Source organism: Podarcis bocagei (assembly GCF_964188305.1).
Source record: "Podarcis bocagei genome assembly, chromosome: 6".
NCBI lineage: Eukaryota > Metazoa > Chordata > Lepidosauria > Squamata > Lacertidae > Podarcis > Podarcis bocagei.
This window is the reverse complement of record NC_138130.1, coordinates 74,101,240-74,118,876: the sequence shown is the minus strand read 5'-3', so window position 1 is coordinate 74,118,876 and position 17,637 is coordinate 74,101,240. Positions and strand designations below refer to the sequence as shown.

Here is a 17,637-nt window from a genome sequence, read left to right as displayed (position 1 = left end):
AGTCGTATGAGGAATGGTTGAAAGACAATGCAGGTCACTCGTGGTCAAAACCAAATCCAACTTAACACACTGATCTGCAATCATTTATAAGCATAAAGGTAAAGGGACCCCTGACCATTAGGTCCAGTCGTGGCTGACTCTGGGGTTGCGGCGCTCATCTCGCTTTATTGGCCGAGGGAGCCAGCGTACAGCTTCCGGGTCATGTGGCCAGCATGACTAAGCCGCTTCTGGCAAACCAGAGCAGCGCATGGAAACGCCGTTTACCTTCCCGCCAGAGCGGTACCTATTTATCTACTTGCACTTTGACGTGCTTTCGAACTGCTAGGTTGGCAGGAGCAGGGACCGAGCAACGGGAGCTCACTCCGTCGCGAGGATTCGAACCGCCAACCTTCTGATCAGCAAGTCCTAGGCTCTGTGGTTTAACCCACAGTGCCACCCGCGTCCCTATTTATAAGCATAGTTCAGACTTAATGCTGAAGCATGGTTTGCGGTCTAAACCATGGTTTTAGCATTGAGTCTGCATGAGGCTTAGGCTCACACCATCAATCCATCTCCTACCAGCTTTTCTCCTTGTGGTGTCCAAATGCAGGGAACTGTGGCCTGTTCTAACTGTGATTAGTTGTGTCAATTGATAGCCTAACCTTATGCAAGTTAAACCATCCCACTGAGGTCCACCAAGTCTTTTACCTACATAGGTGAGCTTACAACTTTAGCATTCAGCTTCAAAAACATTTGCCATGGGAGAAGAGCCATATTATGGTTCTGCACATTCAGTGGTGACCTCTCTTAGAGGCTGAGCTCTTTGGGGCCCCTCCAAATTTTTTGAGGAGACGCTGGGTGCCTCAATGTCTGAAGAAATCATGGGGCAGAGGACACCAAGCGTGGAGCCAAGCATGGTGTGGCTTCAACAGCCGGCTCCTCCTCCTCCTTCTCCTGCCACACAGGGGAAGGAGGCAGGAAGCAAGCAGGGAATTGTGCGCCATGTGGCAGTTCCTGGCTGGTGGCAGCAGCGGCAGCAGCAGGAGCTGCCAGCCATTGAAGCCATGCTGCTGTAGCATTTGACTCCACCCCCGGCTCCTCCTGGTGTTGCATGCATGTCATCAGTCTGCCCCCACAAACTCCCTCACAAATTGGAGCCTCTGTGCACAGCCAGGAGTCCCCATGGACACATGTGCAACCACATCTGACTTCACAGTTAGCTTTTTCTGCATGATGCAGGCATCAGGCTTTAAGCAGTCATCCATGTTGAAAAATTGGCCATTTTCCACAAAGCATGGCAAAATATTCAAATTTTGACATAGGAACCCCTATCCAGCCTGCCTCTGACCCCAACTCATCATTTTATTCTCCTTCCTTCCCTCCCCCTCCCCTTTTTATTAAGATTACCCGCTCTGGGATCCCACAGCTAATTCTCCCCTGATCTCCTCCCTGGCACAAATAGGACTAATTTAGCCAGCTAGCCCTGGTGATCATCTAATGTTTATTGGATGGATTTCCCCCCTAAATTGATTTTTGAATTTTGAATTTATGGTTATTCATGTTTTATACTGCATTTTATGCTGTTTTTGTTGCATCAATTAAGTGTTTTAAATTTGTTGTTATCCGCCATGAGCCCGGTTTTCTGAACTGGGAAGGGTGGGGTATAAATAATTATTATTATAATTTATTATTATTACTATATCGCATCCTTGCAACTGTACTCTTCCCAAGCACTGAGCTGTATTATTTTTGTTTAGTGCTGAGAAGGCTCCACTCTTGTTTCACCTGATTGACAGCTGTGGTGGGTTGGCAGCATGCCACACAGGCCAACCAAGACTCACACGGGGAAGGGACTGGGAAACTTCACAATATTTTTGACCATGGTAAGCATCTCCTTAGAGAATCCATTCCATATGTAAAAAAAAAATAAATGTTTTCTTGTATGCTTCTCAGCAGGGCTGGACAAAGCTGTTTAATGGAGAGCACAGAGCTCTTTGATGATCCCAAGTCTTTCGGTTTGGGGTTGTGGCCGTGTCCCCTTTGAAGCTAAAGATATGATTTATTACTTATGAAAAACCAAAGAATCAGCTTTGGCCTGGACTGTTTTGGAAAGCTCACTTTTCAACATTGCCTTGTTCTTCACTTCCAGCGCACATTGACAAGTAATGGCATTTCTGGAACAACTAAAACATGAGGGACTTTCTTCCTAAAGTCCAAATTAGCATTTTCTGCAGCAAACAATGTGACTGCTACTATGGCACATTTCATCTGCTGGCCAAGTGGAAATGAGCAGAGAGTTATTTCTTTCCTCTTTCAAAGAATGTGCTTTATAAGAAGTGGATGCCAGTGGAAGGTGCTGGCTTAACTGTTCTAAAGTGGAGCTGAATTAAATTTAGCACAAAGTAGGACCGGGCCAATTCTCCTTAGTTAAATTTGCTTGTAAAAAGAAAAAAGAAAGAAACAGTTTATGTCCGTCTAATTTGGCTTCCTCCCTTATGAACGCTGCTGGGCTGAGATTTTGGGGAGTGGGGTAGGGAATCCATAATATAAAAGTGTTGCATTTGGCAAGCCGAGTCTTAACATTAAAGCTTAAAATTCCTCAGGGAGACTTAAGATTTAGGGGGCAATCAAAGCCACACACAGAGAAAGAGAGAGCGTGCATTGTGCTCATTGCCATAGACAGCTGGGACTGCATGGTCCCCTGAATTTTAGAAAAAATGAAATGCACACATTTCTGTAGCGCAGTAGTATCCCACTTCACATACTACTTGTGCAAACACGGAAGGAGAGAAGACAGAGGCTAAGAAACCCACAGGTCATACAGTTCCACCCCAGTCCTGCCACCCCAGCCTGCCACCCACGCTTTAGCATAGCCACCTGAAGGCCATCCTTTGCACGGAGGCTTCCCTAGATACTGGAACTCTGCATGATCTGTGTTCTGGCGAAGCCTGCAGGTCAATAGTGGTACCTCAGGTTACATACGCTTCAGGTTACAGACTCCGCTAACCCAGAAATAGTGCTTCAGGTTAAGAACTTTGCTTCAGGATGAGAACAGAAATTGTGCTTCAGGTTAAGAACAGTTTCAGGTTAAGAACGGACTTCCAGAACGAATTAAGTACTGTACCACTGTACTAAAATAGCAAAGCCTCTCTCCTTCCCCAGACACACAGCCATGCTAACACATGGACAGCAGGCCCAGGGCTGGGGTGGGAGGACCACATACTCTTGGGGTGGGGCCAAAAGTGCAGTTCCTGGCCCCTTTCCACTCATTTCCCCTCTCTGTAAGGAGTGAAGAGGAGAGCTGTCGCGAATTCTGGATGTGCCCCGATGGTGGTGGTAGTGGGGCATGTCCGGGTTTTCGATCCCCAGAATATGGCAACCCTATGAAAAGGGTTGCCCACTCCTGTGTTAAAGGAAGCTTCTTTCACCTCTTTGCCGTTTTGCTGACTCCTAAACATGGAATCCATTTTTAAGCACATTGTGGGTATATCCCTTGCATGATTATTTAGGACTTGTATATCTTCAGAGAGTCCCATCAAAGACCCCAGTCAGGATGCTCAAAACTCCACAGATATCTCCCCAATCACATACCCCCCAAAGATTTATCTGATGAAAATAGGGATGTCTTATTCTATAATAATAATGATAGTAATTTTATTATTTATATCCCGCTGATCTGACTGGGTTTTCCTAGCCACTCTGGGCAGCTTTCAACATACTGTATATAAAAATATCAGACATTTTTTATATCCCATAGAAATGCTGGAAAACTGCATCCAATAGCTGTGCACAAATGGTTTCTCAGAACTCTACACCCTCAACAGTGGGCAGAGAAACTGCAGGCATCATTTCATCAAATTTCTCCAGGGGAGAAGAAATTCTCCAACAGCTTCTCGGTGTCAACGCTCCTTATTAGCACTAGTAGCTGCAAGGCTGCTTCTTCTTTCTTCCCCTCAGGTTTTCTCTTCCCCTTCCGTGCCCTTTATTTTATGTTGCCACTGCCCTGGCAACAGCAGCAACTCTTTCTACGACCTAGTCACCATTTTTACATCTTTCACAGGGCCCTTGATCTAGCATCATCCCAGGTTATATTGTGTGTGTGTTTCCAGATGAGTGGGAAGGTAATGACAGCCAATTAAAAAATATGGTGAGGAATATTTAGAAAAAGTCAGCAATGGCCTTTTCTCCTTGGCGAGTGGCATAAGAAAAAGAGACATCTCAGAAAAAATGTCTTCTGAGAAATTTCAGCTCAGCTCTACTGAATATCTCTTGCTCATTCTGCAGCTGCCTGAGGCAAGCAGCCAAATTCTATTTTTCTGCCTGTATGATGGATCACAACTCTGCATAGAACTGGAGTGGAGGCATAAAAACTAAGGTGATGAGAACCAAAGAACAATAGTTGGAGTGGAGTGTGGCAGTGAAAACAGATATCCCACCCCTACCCCGCCCGGCTTCTGTAGTACAGTACAGTGGTACCTCGGGTTACATACACTTCAGGTTACATACGCTTCAGGTTACAGACTCCACTAACCCAGAAATAGTGCTTCAGGTTAAGAACTTTGCTTCAGGATGAGAACAGAAATTGTGCTCCGGCAGCGCAGCAGCAGCAGGAGGCCCCATTAGCTAAAGTGGTGCTTCAGGTTAAGAACAGTTTCAGGTTAAGTACGGACGAATTAAGTACTTAACCCGAGGTACCACTGTACTTGAACGTATAGAAAGTTACAGGATTGCAGCAGGAACTTAGGGAACATGCACTATTTGGAAACAAATCAGTATGTCTCCTCCAAAACATTTGTAGGCACAAACAGCATGGAAAGTGGGATCGCGTATAAACTGTCCTGCTACGGCCATGAGCACAAATCATAATGAATGCACATTAAAAATATGTCTGGTAAGATAAAGCCCAAGATATTTAAACTTACTAAATCAAAAGATATTCAATAAGACTGTTATGTATTGAAGTTCTCACCCTGGCCACCAGGAGTATCGTGTATATAGTTTTCATTCAGGTCCACGTCAGTTATTTTAGGCGGGAAACCCTGGGTTGTTGCTGCTACAATGTTGACAGCCGGCTGCCTATAAAAGCAGGCCGGCTGAGATGTTTGCTGTTCAGTTCTGTTCCAGCTTACAAATAAAGAGCTGCTTGGAAGAATCACTGTTTCGTCTGATATGTTCGCCCACAACTTAACAAAGACAAACAGGGAATTTGCTAATTTTAAGATTTATTTATTTTTTAATGGAAAACTTGCCAAATAATCAACAGGCCATGGGGATCAGTATGCCATTAGACCACCAGGAAAAAGGAAGGTGACACCACAGAGATTCAGCAGAGAAGCTGAATGAATGAAATAATGGAATTCATGCCAGAATTCTGAAAGAACATGAACTTGATGTAACTACGGTAATTTGAATTTGAAGTAACTATTGCCTCAAATATGTAACCGTCCTGATATCTTGTGATGAAGGACAGTTTTATTTATTTATTTATTTTAACAACAACAACCTGCCATTAATATTGACAACTTTAGCTGAAGAATAAGAAGTTGCTATCTGAAACACTGGAACACAGTACATACAACAGGCCTCAGTTCAGCAGTTTGCAAAGAAATTATTTTAAGTAACAGACATGGGTTCTGAATGTAGGTTCTGAAATACAGCACTGACTGATATCAACTGGATTTGTTGTTGTTGGGAGAAAGGTATATTTTGAGACGGCAGGCAATCCTGTATTGAATAATCTGCCTCTGCTATAATGAAAACCACCAACTCAGAGAGCAGAATACAAGACCCAAGGGACAAGGCATTATGCAAAAACTAGCCCTATATAAATATACTCCTAAGAATGTTGACAGACACAGTAGTCATAATGCAACCACACCCATATTTGCAGCATATATTCAAACCACTATAGTACCTCTTTAAACAATCATCGCTTCCCCCAAATAATTCTGGGGATTGTAGTTTGTTAAGGGTGCTGAGAGGGATTGGTTGTTAAAACACTCAAGAATCGTAGCTCTGTGAGGGGCAATAGGGGGGGTCTCCTACTAACTCTCAGCACCCTTAACAAACTACAGTCCCCAGAATTCATTGCAGGAAAGCCATGGCTGTTTACAGCAGTATCGTAGCACTTTCAGTGTTTGGTGTGAAGGTTGCCCATATTCAGTAGTTATTGACAGAAGGTTGCTTTGGCTACTGCTGCACTGGCAGGGCCTAGTCTGCAGAGTGGTTTTGGTTACCAGGAACTCTCTTGTCACTGAAGTGCCTTCCTACTGCAGTTGTGGAGAAGACCTTGGAACAAATGATCCAAGACACATGCACAGACATAGCAGTCATCCACTTACTGTGTACTCGCAGCCTTGGGAATAGTGTGTGCAGCCTTAGCACTGCAAGCTGTTGGCCACCCAGCCAGACAGCAGAGAGCAGTGGAAAACAGAACACCAGTGAATTCTCAGAACAAGAGGGCTGGATGCATTCAGTATTTCGCCCCCTCACCAGAACCAGAAATGAATAACTTTTGCATGGATCTAAAGGTATTTGCGTGCCATGGGTTATGTCCATGCTACAAATTTAAGCCAACTCCATCCCAACAACCAACCCAACCCTGCCATAAAGAAAAGTCTCAGAAAATAAGCATCGTATTTCAAGAGGTGTCACAGAAAGTGCCTATAATACAAACTGGGGTTTAAGCTGCTCTGTTCTGTTTTTCTGCTATATGTTTTTAGAATCTGAATTGTGAGCAGCTCTGAAACTGTCTTGCTTCTTTTTAAATACTTCTGATACTGCCTTTGGCAAAACCACCAAGGCAGTTTGCAAAAAATATATATTCTATGGTTCAAATCCCCACTCAGTCACAGGAACCTTGGCCAGTCACTGCACTCTAACCTACCACAGGGTGTTGAGGATAACAGAGAGGCTATCCTGAGGAACTTCTGGAATAAATGGAATGGAATGGAAGAAGGAAAAACTCATCACTGCTAATTGTCTTCCGCAAAACTTCAGAAAAATTATGTCATTTTGCATGCCTTTACAGAACTCATCTTCCTTTGACAGAATTAGCAAGGGCAAATTACCACTAACTCATCTATGAAATTCTGCTGGCAAACAGCAGCTGCATAGGGTTGGGTAAGAAATATATTTTCCATTCCAAAAACAACTGCAAACTTCTTATTTCTTTTCAACTGGGAGAAATTTGATCTTTTAAGCGTTTTGGTGGGTTCTTTTAAAACCGAAATTTTAGAAACATTTGAGATGAAACATTCCAGCATGACATTTTTAAAAAATGTGTAAATGTTTTATTTTGTTTGGACATTTTGGAGACATTTTGTTTTGACTTGCCGAAACAAAATGTTTTGACTCAACACTCATTGGCTTAAGAGAGGCCTAAAGCCTGCATTTTTGGAACATGCTCAGCTAATAACTATTTCAAGACACCATTAGAGGGATCACTCAGCACATCATCAAAATCTTCAAGTGGAGAGTTGAAATCTCAGTCAATCTGTAGGCCTTGGGGTGGTTCATCCCAACTGGCCAGCTGCAAATAACAATCACAACTAGGCTGCCTCAGTCTCAGGGATTTTTCATCCTTACATGACTTTTTACTGCTTGGCTTCTGTAACAAAGAAGGACAACAATTTGTTGTAGGTAGCAACCTGCTCCAAAGAAATGGTAAAGATCACTCATTAGATTTAGGCAAGAATTGGTTTAAATGCAGCCTGCTTCTATGGCAGAATGAGATAATACATCCTAGCCATCCCAAAATGAATGCTGTTAAACCACTGGGTTGTATATAGGGATGGGCTAATCTGTCAGTTTTGGTTTCTCACAGTTTCTTAAGTTCAAGACCACATTTCCACATCAGTTTGCAATTTAAAATGCTTGTGAAAATTAATCAGCATTTAAGTCCAACTTTCTCCTAATAAGCACAATTCTTGATGCCTTTTTGCCTAATATACACATTTCTGCAAAGCATTTCCCCATAATGTAATGTTATTTTCATTTATCTATGCATGGTACATGGGCTGGTACATGACCATAGCAGTCAAGTTTGCACCCCTCATGACTAAAGCAAATTTAAGCAAAATAAAAGGATGAAGCTAAACATGGAGGTAGAATAAAGGTTTTAAATATTGCTTAGCTTTCCCATTGAGAATAACATGTGTGTAACACAAGCCCATGCATGTTTATTCATAAAGAAGTTTAGAATTGCAACCTAAGTCTTTGGCCAGATCATGTCCCATGAAAGCACAACTTACAAAGGAGTGACACTAGCAGTTCCAGATGGTTCAGTTCTGTTGCGCTCAGCTATCATATAAAATGTGAAGCCCTCAACTTGTTTTTTGATCTCTCTGGACTGCAATTCCATTCTGCGTGTAGAATAAGTCAAGTCAAAACACTGCAGCATGACCAATTCATTAGATCATTAAAACGGCAAAAAGAATCTTACATCTTCCTGTTTTCTGTAACTCCTAATTCAACTTGATGAAATGTGGCACGTGTAAACAAAACGGCTTGCAAAGCAGACAGTGTCTTAATGTGGGAAAACAAGTTTGTGTGTTTCCCTGCATATTTAAAGCTATTAGTTTGTCTGGTAAAAATCACCACCGGTAAACACTTTATCACTTTTGCCCCTTGATATAAACCACAAACAGAACTGATCAATGCACTAGAAGTGAGAAGTGACAAGGTACAAGGGGTGGGAAACCTGTGACCCTCCAGTTCTTCGTGGACTCCAACTCCCATCAGCCTCAGCGAGCATTTGCCAAAGGTCGGGGATGATGGGAGCTGGAGTCCAACAACATCTGGAGGACTGCAGGTTCCTCACCCCTGCATTAAAACAAAAACTCAAAGAAACTTGTTAGTCTGGAAGAGGTCACTTGTACAAATTAATATGGACTAGATCAGCCTTCACCAACTTGGTGTTCTCTAGATGGTTTGGACTAAATCTTCCATCATCCCCAGCCAAACATCTGAGGACACGAGACTGACTGGATAGTGGAAGAATGCCAATGTGAATGTTGTACATGCATTCTAGCCAATATGTGGTTCCAGTCAAATGACACACATCAAAAACGTACATTTGTGAAAACAGTCTTACAGGATGCCTGGTCATGCTATTGGTTCAGCCTATTAGGATAACATCTGAGGGCAGGAAGTGGGCAACATATCAGGAGAGCACATTGCAGGTGGTAACACCTGAAACCAAATATTGGCTCAACTAGACAGAGACCAGAAATCTGTTTCTAATGGGAAAGCCCTGAATTACACAAATAATACAGAAGAAGGCTCTTTTGAGTATGTGTCAAGACCCTTTCTCTTATCACTGAACAACTAAAGCTAGGTTCTACATAAGGGGTGCTTAAATGAACCCCCACTTCCACATACATGCCAACATCCAATGAGTGTGTGATAAGGTACCAGAAAAGCACTCACTGGCCATGACACTCAGACCCCTAGTGGCCAGGAATTCTGCACTGGGGAACAAGCAGCCCCACACATACAGCTTGCATGCCCAAGTTCTTCCAGCAGACTGGGAGTGGAGGAACTTTACAGGTTTGTCGGGTTACTGTCTCACAAATGTTGAACACTGTCATAGGGCATGGCTGGCATGCATGCATGTGAGAATGCAAGGGCAGTAGGCACATTTCTGCTATCCACTCACAATTTATTGAATTCCTGACATTGCTCATCTGAACTGAAGCCAATATATTTTTCTGGGAAATTATCTTGCCCCCCACTTTTTCTCACTCCCCTAAAAAATGAAGACTACATTGCATAATTATCTCTAAACATTCTCCACCATTTTAGTTCATTTTTCATGGTCACCATTCTCCCCCACCCCACTGCCCTGGAAGACGCAAAACGATGGCCATGCTGCCATGACAATTGCCTGTGTTGCCAGTGAGCAGCAACAGCAATCTCACACACCCACATCCTATAAAAAATAAACAGAAGCTGTGTTAGTACCACTGCTAAAGGTGAGCCCCACTCCTAGCAACCTGCTGGAGAGTTTCTCCTCACTTGGCAAAATTGTCCCTCCAGTTTCGCCACCCACATATAGGGTGGAGGATTTTGAGAGACCATCGGCACACAACAGTAGACCACTGTGGATTTAGAGGAATTGACTTTTGAGACAGAGGGCTAGGAGTTTCAGGTAGGTTTGAATCTAAGTATCTCTCATTGTAGGCATTAAGCATTGCCTGGAACTTTCCAGACCTCACATTCCTCTCACAGGCTGGCCAAGTCAGAACAAGGCAGATGGATGGTTTCCTGAGTACCCAGGGGAGGGCTCCGGTGGGATGGGGAAGTCTCTGCCACAGTTGGAACAGCCTGAGGATGAGGATGCTGGGGAGGGTCCAAGTGGGGAGGATTCCTTCAATCTGCACTCTCACCTTACCTGTCTTCACAATGTGAGCCACAAGCCCTGCCTCCCTCTCCACAGCTGTTTGAGCCTATCACACCACCCACCCCAGGATCACCAGACACTGGAAGTATCCCTGCCTCTCCACCTTGTATATTTTTTGTGGTACTGAGGAATGCTCCCTGATGCTATTAGACATCAACAGCATCAGTGAGTGTGCATGTGCAAAATCAACATTGTGTGATCTCCACAATCGGGACCAGTGGAAGATTCCCATGGAAGGTTGTTCAGGGTGGCCTGTCTAACTTTGTGTGGTTACATGTTCCCCATGACAGCCATTTTTTGTTATCCCCTCTCCCCTGGAACTATTTTGTGCCTCAACACGCTCTCAAAATTGAAAATGTGCCCATTGGTCCAAAAAGGTTAGCAACCGCTGTGCTAAACCATAGTTTAGTATTACAACTGGGTGAATATCATGGAGCAGGGAGCCTTTACTGTAAAGAATGCTCAAATTAAACCAAAGTGTTTTTCCAACAAAGCAGGGTTCCCCCCGCCTTCATTCAACAGATTTAAGAACAGGCCTTCAACAAAAGACTGAGAAAACCACAGAGAGAAACGAATTAATATATCCATCTGAAAAGAACTATGGACTGTGGATAACATTCTGGCAGGAGAATATCCATCAGGAAAGCAGCAGTTCACTTTGCCTTATTTGAAACCCAACAGTTAGAATTCGAGAGGGCTCAAAGCAAGTCAGAAAGCTGTAATTTTGGAATTTATGTGGAAATTACAATCATCCCCCAAATATAATAACTAACAGCCTTAAACATAGGGGAAGCAAATGTTAAAAATGACTATGTATCACAATGAAATAAACTGCTGACTTTTCTTTGAACTCCAATGAATTCTTAAGAGAGCCAGAACACTACAGCTAGGACATTTGGAGAGCGTGAGGGAAGGAAAATCTTCTGAACAGAAAATATGGAGCAAACTGTAAAACAGGTCAAAATACTATTCTGTCATAGAGAATGTTCATCCAACTTGGATGGTTTTACAAGAAGACTGGAGAAATTCATGGAGGATAAGGCTATCTCACTGGCTATTAGCCGTGATGGCTATGCTCTGCCTCCACAATCAGAGGCAGTGATGCTTCTGAATACAAGTTGCTGGAAACCACAGGAGAGGAGAGTGCTCCTATGCTCCAGTTTGGCCACTGTGGAAAGAAGATGCTGGGCAAGATGGGCCATTGACCTCATCCAGCTGGCTCTGCTTATGTTCTCTTATGCAAGAGGCATTCAAATTCTAGGCTGGTTCTAGACCAATTATACTCCAAGTTAGACCCATTGAAATAAGTGGGGCTTAGGGGTGTCAACTTGAATAAAGCCTCACCTTGCAGAATCGATCACATGACATGGCACACACACACACACACACACACACACACACACACACACACCGTGTTAATGGCAATGCCCATCAACTTTGGACCCAGCCCCCTCAAATATTTTATTGGGGGCGAAGGGACCTCGGCCCCTAAGAGATGGCTCCTATGGTGGGACTTATATAAGCCATGACTAACAAGTCCCATTGATATCCATAGGTCAACTCTACATATGAATAAGTCTGGACCCAACCCTCTTTCCGCAGTGAGGCGTTGAACAATGGAGTAAGTATATTCCAGGAAATCGCAAGTCATATTTGTAACATACAGTCAAAGCACTCTTATTCCAGTTTAAGAGTCATGGCTCCCCCCCCCAAAGAATCCTGGGAACTGTAGTGTGTTAAGAGAGCTGAAAGTTGTTCAGAGACCCCGGCAAACTACAATTCCCATGATTCTTTGGGAGAAGCCTTGACACGTAGTGGAATGAAAGTGCTTTAAATATGTGGTGTGGATGTGGCTACAGCAGTCCTGTACACACCAACATCCTGTGTCCAACTGTAGTGCTGGGAAACTGCTGAGAATACCACCCTTTTACAATGTGGTACATTTGTGTTGGACTTCTGTGCTCTTTTCTTGATCTAACTCAACAGCCTTTCCTGCACTGACCTCACTCTATAGATGGATTTCAGTGCCAATACTGCCATAAAATATATGGTTCTAACAAGCTTTCCTCCTCCCTCCCCAAAAACACATTTGGAGATAGATAATCATTTCTGAAGCTAGGCACTGCTTAATTTCCTCTGGTCAGTCCAATGCTGAAAAGTGACACTTCTCTGAACTCCTGACCTATTTTTCAAGGCGGGAAAGGCACCTGTAGGAGAGTTTAGTTTGTATTAGGAATATTCCTCTTTGCTAATCAAAAATCTGCCACTACACACTACAAAAGCAAACAAACCAGCTCGATTTACAGCAGTGTCTCACTTTCAACACATGCAGCTATTCTGTGTTAAACACATTTTGTCAAGTGTTTCCTTCTGGGAATACTACTTGAAGTACATTTTCAGACATATTTGGTTAAGAAAAACTTGCATGATAAATGGAATTTCACAGTAGGATCTTATTTTAACCTGAATTCTTCAGATAGCGCATTCCTTAAATTATAGCCTTGCAAGTTTTCCCCCCTCAGTTGTATGTGGCTTGTTTCGTTTTATTATTTTTGCTAAAGACTAAAACTTGATTATCAATATCTATGTAAATAATAATAATAAAGAGTGTGCTCAAACAACAGTTTAAGAATAAGGAAATAATTTAGGAATGTATTGAGCTATTCTTGTCCCAAAAAATTGTGTGCACAATTTGTTTTTCAAAAAGTACAGATTCGCCCCCCCCCCTCCATCTCTAAAGCTTAGCAAAATGTTCTGTACTTTAATAGCAATTTCAGAGGACATCAGACACTTACGTAACTTTCGGTTGGACTTTTTCCTGCTACTATGAGATAAAATTTCAGTTGCTTACTCTATAAAAAGAATTGCAATGCTTACTGTATCAAACCACACCTCCCAAACTAAATTAATACAGGATTTGTGGCATCCCACCAACTGTGTGGCTGCATTTAGAGAGAAACTGTGTGAAATAATATTCAGCAATAGCAAAGCAGGGTTCAGAAAAGGAATGAAATGGCATGGATCCGCCTTAAAGAGTACAAAAATGTTATATATAAAGCTATGCAGTCCCTGTTTTTCTGGATACAGTTAACTGCCCCTACTTACACAATACTAATTCCTGATCACTTGTGTTTCTATGCAGGCATTCCTGGATTAGGGTTTATATGATGGAATTCCATTAGAAAGGGGACTTATGTGGCTAATGCCTTGGCTCACTTGCAGTGTGAGAATTGCCCCTAGAAATTGAAATGCATTTCTGTGGACAGACAATTAGAGGGGTGCATTTAAGAAATGCTTTCCAAAGCCTCTGCTTTTAATGCCTCTAATTCAGTGCCAGCACTCTTTCTATTGAGGCTAGCATATGTAAACATAACTGGCTCACTGTTGGCTCCTGCCTAAGAAACATGTGGAAGATCTATTGCTTTATGCTGCTACACAGGCAGAGATATCTAACGCAATTTATCCGTTAAGAAGGTGCAGCACAGCTTGTCCTATATTTTCAGGAATTGGGACTTTGATCTCGAGGCATATTCTCAAGGTTCCTGGCTTGACAACTTCGCTCCGTTGTCAAACACCCACCTGACCGGTGTTCCTCCACGAAGGCAGCAATCCAAACATGCGTTATTTGCAGAGCAATAAAATGTGCGAAAAGATGCTCTTTCCAAAAGTTAGGAGGAAGCTTTCCCAAATATGAAAACAGGCCCTTTTCCTGGTATTAAGGAAAATCTTTGCACTTCTTGAAAGCGCACATTTTTGTTGATAACTTAATGACAGAAACATAGTTTAACACAACAACAGAATTTTAAAATGTTAAATAACATTTCCAGGCATGCTGCTTTATAGATACATATAAAATACAGAAAGGAAAAACACAGCCACAGATGTTATACATTTCCTAGTAATTTAAGCCATTTTCTTTCATTCTTAAAACAGTTTGCTACTTGTCAGTTGCAAAATACCGACAAAGCATCCCCACCCCCAAGAGGATTATCAGCAACGCTGGCACATGTCACACAACAACATCTGGATGCAGCTGAAGCAATTGAGATAGGAGCATTCTTACCTTGAGTTTGCAAGGTCCCAAAGAGGGGAGATCACTGGCTCACCACGCTGGGAAGGCTGAAAGAGTGCTCTGATCAACTGCCGGTAGCATGCAGTTAGCTTTTATGTCCAGGTGGGAGGAGCTGCTGTTCAAAGTAGGTGGGCAGAGAGCAGAGTCAGGCAGTAGCCAGAGGCGAGTAGCAGTATAAATACTTTGCTTGAAGGGATGAAGAGGGTGTCTGGCACCTGGGGGAGGGAGAATAACATCCTGATTTAAAGCAGATCTACATCATGCATTTAAAGCACACCCAATGCCTATTTAAAGCACATGGTGTTGTCCCCACTAAGGATCCTGGGAACTATAGTTTGTTATGGGTGCTGGAAATTATAGTTCTGTGGAGGGAATTACAGTTCTCAGGATTCTTAGGGGGTGGGGGTCATGTATTTTAACTATATTATGTGGATCTGACCTTGGTTTTTATTGCCCAATAGGTTGTAGGATGGTGTATTATTATTATTATTATTATTATTATTATTATTATTATTATTAAATACCTTTCACCCTAAGGTCCCAAGGCAGGCTGGAGAATTCTCCTAGGCTGATTCTGAGTTTCTTGAATACGCTGCAAAGCAGAAATGGTAGCACTCTTTAAGGCGGTGGGTCCTTTACCGGTATTGGAGTTCTGGCAAATGTCTAACCTTGTTGCCCTACAGAACTGGCCCTGACCTCTGGTATAAACCAAAGTAATTTCCCACCTCTGAATTATTTTTTCTTGCATTTGTCATTATAAAAAAAACAGACTTTAAAAAAATTCTCTTTATAATTAAATAACCTGATTCCTAAAAAAAATAAAAATCCTGCAGATAACTTTTTTTTAATTCCACACAGCACCATTTCAGAAGTAATTCCTCTTCCTTTCATTTTATTTATTGACTGTAGGATAGAAGACATCAATGATTTCTTCAGTTGTCAAGAGAGATATTTATGAGCAAGTGGTCTGAGGCAACATTCCATCTTCCATTTATCAAAGACCTCCCAAAGACTTTCAGGCAGATTTATATTTGAAAGAGTCAATGTTGAAGAACTGCATTTTGGAAGAACAACTGATTTACCTTATGAATTCACGAAGTTAAGAAGTGGATGCTGAGAACAAAGCTTTTTGCTTTTTTATTTGTTTCTCTTTGTATTCCAGCTTCTCCACTGATGACATGATGCAAAAGGTGTTTAGAATTTTTTCTTCTGTGATGGGCTGACACTATTGATCTCAGCATTTAATCCTTCCCACGTAACAGTGACATGGAAAGTTTGAATACACAGACGCTGAAGAGGCAAATGATGGTCTTTTGCAGTTCTAGTATTTTCTGCTGATTTAGATAATTGCATGTAATAACATTTCACTTAGGGGTCGAGCATCCATATGCAGTGGTGTGGACTGAGTATGCAGTGGTGTGACTGGCAATTGTGACTATATATTTATGTTACAAAGCTATCAGTTTAAGCTGCATGTTTTATTATGTATGGAACAGATTTGTATAATTTGCATTATATTCATAGTTCTAGGGTGCTGGTGCTAGAATAAAACGTTGTGGATCTCTCTGGGCAGATTCCCAGAATGCCGCTCAAATGATTCCTCTTTGCTTTCTCTCTCTGAAATTGCAGAGAAACCACCTATTATGGATGTCCACAGGAATTTTGGGGTTTGTTTTCTTTCAGGGAGTGAAGTAAAACACTGAAAGGGGGAGCAGGCCAATTTCTCACATACAAAAATGTGTCTTTAAATTTTGCCTCATTCCTCAGGTTCTACCAATGGCAAGAACATACAGTGGTGCCCCGCAAGACGAATGCCTCGCAAGACGAAAAACCCGCTAGACGAAAGGGTTTTCCGTTTTTCGATGCACTTCGCAAGACGAATTTCCCTATGGGCTTGCTTCGCAAGACGAAAACGTCTTGCAAGTCTTGCGATTTTTTTCACTCCCCCCCTTTCTAAGCCGCTAAGCCGCTAATAGCCTTTTAGCCGCTAAGCCTTTAATAGCCGCTAAACCGCTAAACCGCTAAACCGCTAATAGCGCTAAGCCACTAAGCCGCTAATAGGGTTGCTTCGCAAGACGAAAAAACCGCTAGACGAAGAGACTCGCGGAACAGATTATTTTCGTCTTGCGAGGCACCACTGTACTCTTTTTTAGAAGAAGAAAAGAAAGAAAGCTGGGAATCATGGAGTTATGGCTCATCCATTATCACCAGAAAATATTATTTAATATAGTGCATTGCCCTAGGATCTTTTGATAAAGTGTGGCATATGAATTGAATTATTATTAGTACTAGTATTTTAGGCCAAATAAAATAGTAATTAAATAAAGGATGGAGTTATAAAATGGTGCTCACCAAAGAGGTTATAGGTAACGTGCAATGAGCTGTGCTAAGTTCACATTGACCATGTCAAAAGCACAGGTCTTTAAAAATGGGAGTGTGAAAGGTTCTACATCTGTGGAAGCTGTGCAAATCTTCCATTTTTCTATTTTAAAAAGTCAGAAATAGTATTGGGTCAATTCAGGAGTACAGAATTTTATCCCAGCCAGTGCCTGGATTGGATTGGATTTTTATAATATATGTGTAATCAGTACTTTTCTTCTAGGGGGGAAAAAGTGCTGGAACTACATACCCTTGAGTACCCCCAGAAAAGCACTTTGTGTAATGGGTTTAACTGTTTTTATATATGCAATTGTTTTGACTGCTTTTGTATACCCAGTTGTTTTATATTTATTTTTATGTTATTGTGGAATTGCTTTGAGATGCTTCAAAGGAAAGCATTAATCAATGAAATAAATAAATGTTGCTTTTCGCAAAATGGAGACCACTCATGTGAGGAATTATTGTTCACCGCCAAGCAGTTAAGGCCTTTTCCAAAAAGGAAATGTCATGTCTTGGCTGTGGCTTGGGTGATTGATATGATTGCTCAGCACTTGGTCCTTTCATGGGTACACAGCAGTTGAGAACATAGCCTGAAGACTGTTTCCAGTCCTGGGAACCCGCCTTGCGTGGACCATTTTTAACATGTTTCATATATATTCCATTTATTGTAATTTATGTTACGTTGTAAAAAGTGCCGAGTTCTCACTCGGGCCCGACAGATGAATTTGTTACCTTAAGCCTATTTTTAATGCAAACATGAAGCCTAACTTCCATTTCTCAAGAAGATATGGGCAACATTCATGTC

General features: G+C 42.1%; 1 protein-coding gene across 5 annotated transcripts in view; it reads right to left on the bottom strand.

Annotated features, from left to right (window-relative positions):
• The window catches only part of COL8A1 (collagen type VIII alpha 1 chain), a 95,343-nt gene extending 80,648 nt beyond the window's left edge, over positions 1-14,695 (bottom strand). For all 5 annotated transcript variants that reach the window (XM_081198978.1, XM_081198979.1, XM_081198980.1 and 2 more), the window contains exon 1: positions 14,445-14,695. The gene's annotated coding sequence lies outside the window, so the exon portion shown is untranslated. The remainder of the gene's footprint in view (positions 1-14,444) is intronic.
• Positions 14,696-17,637: the final 2,942 nt, after the last annotated feature.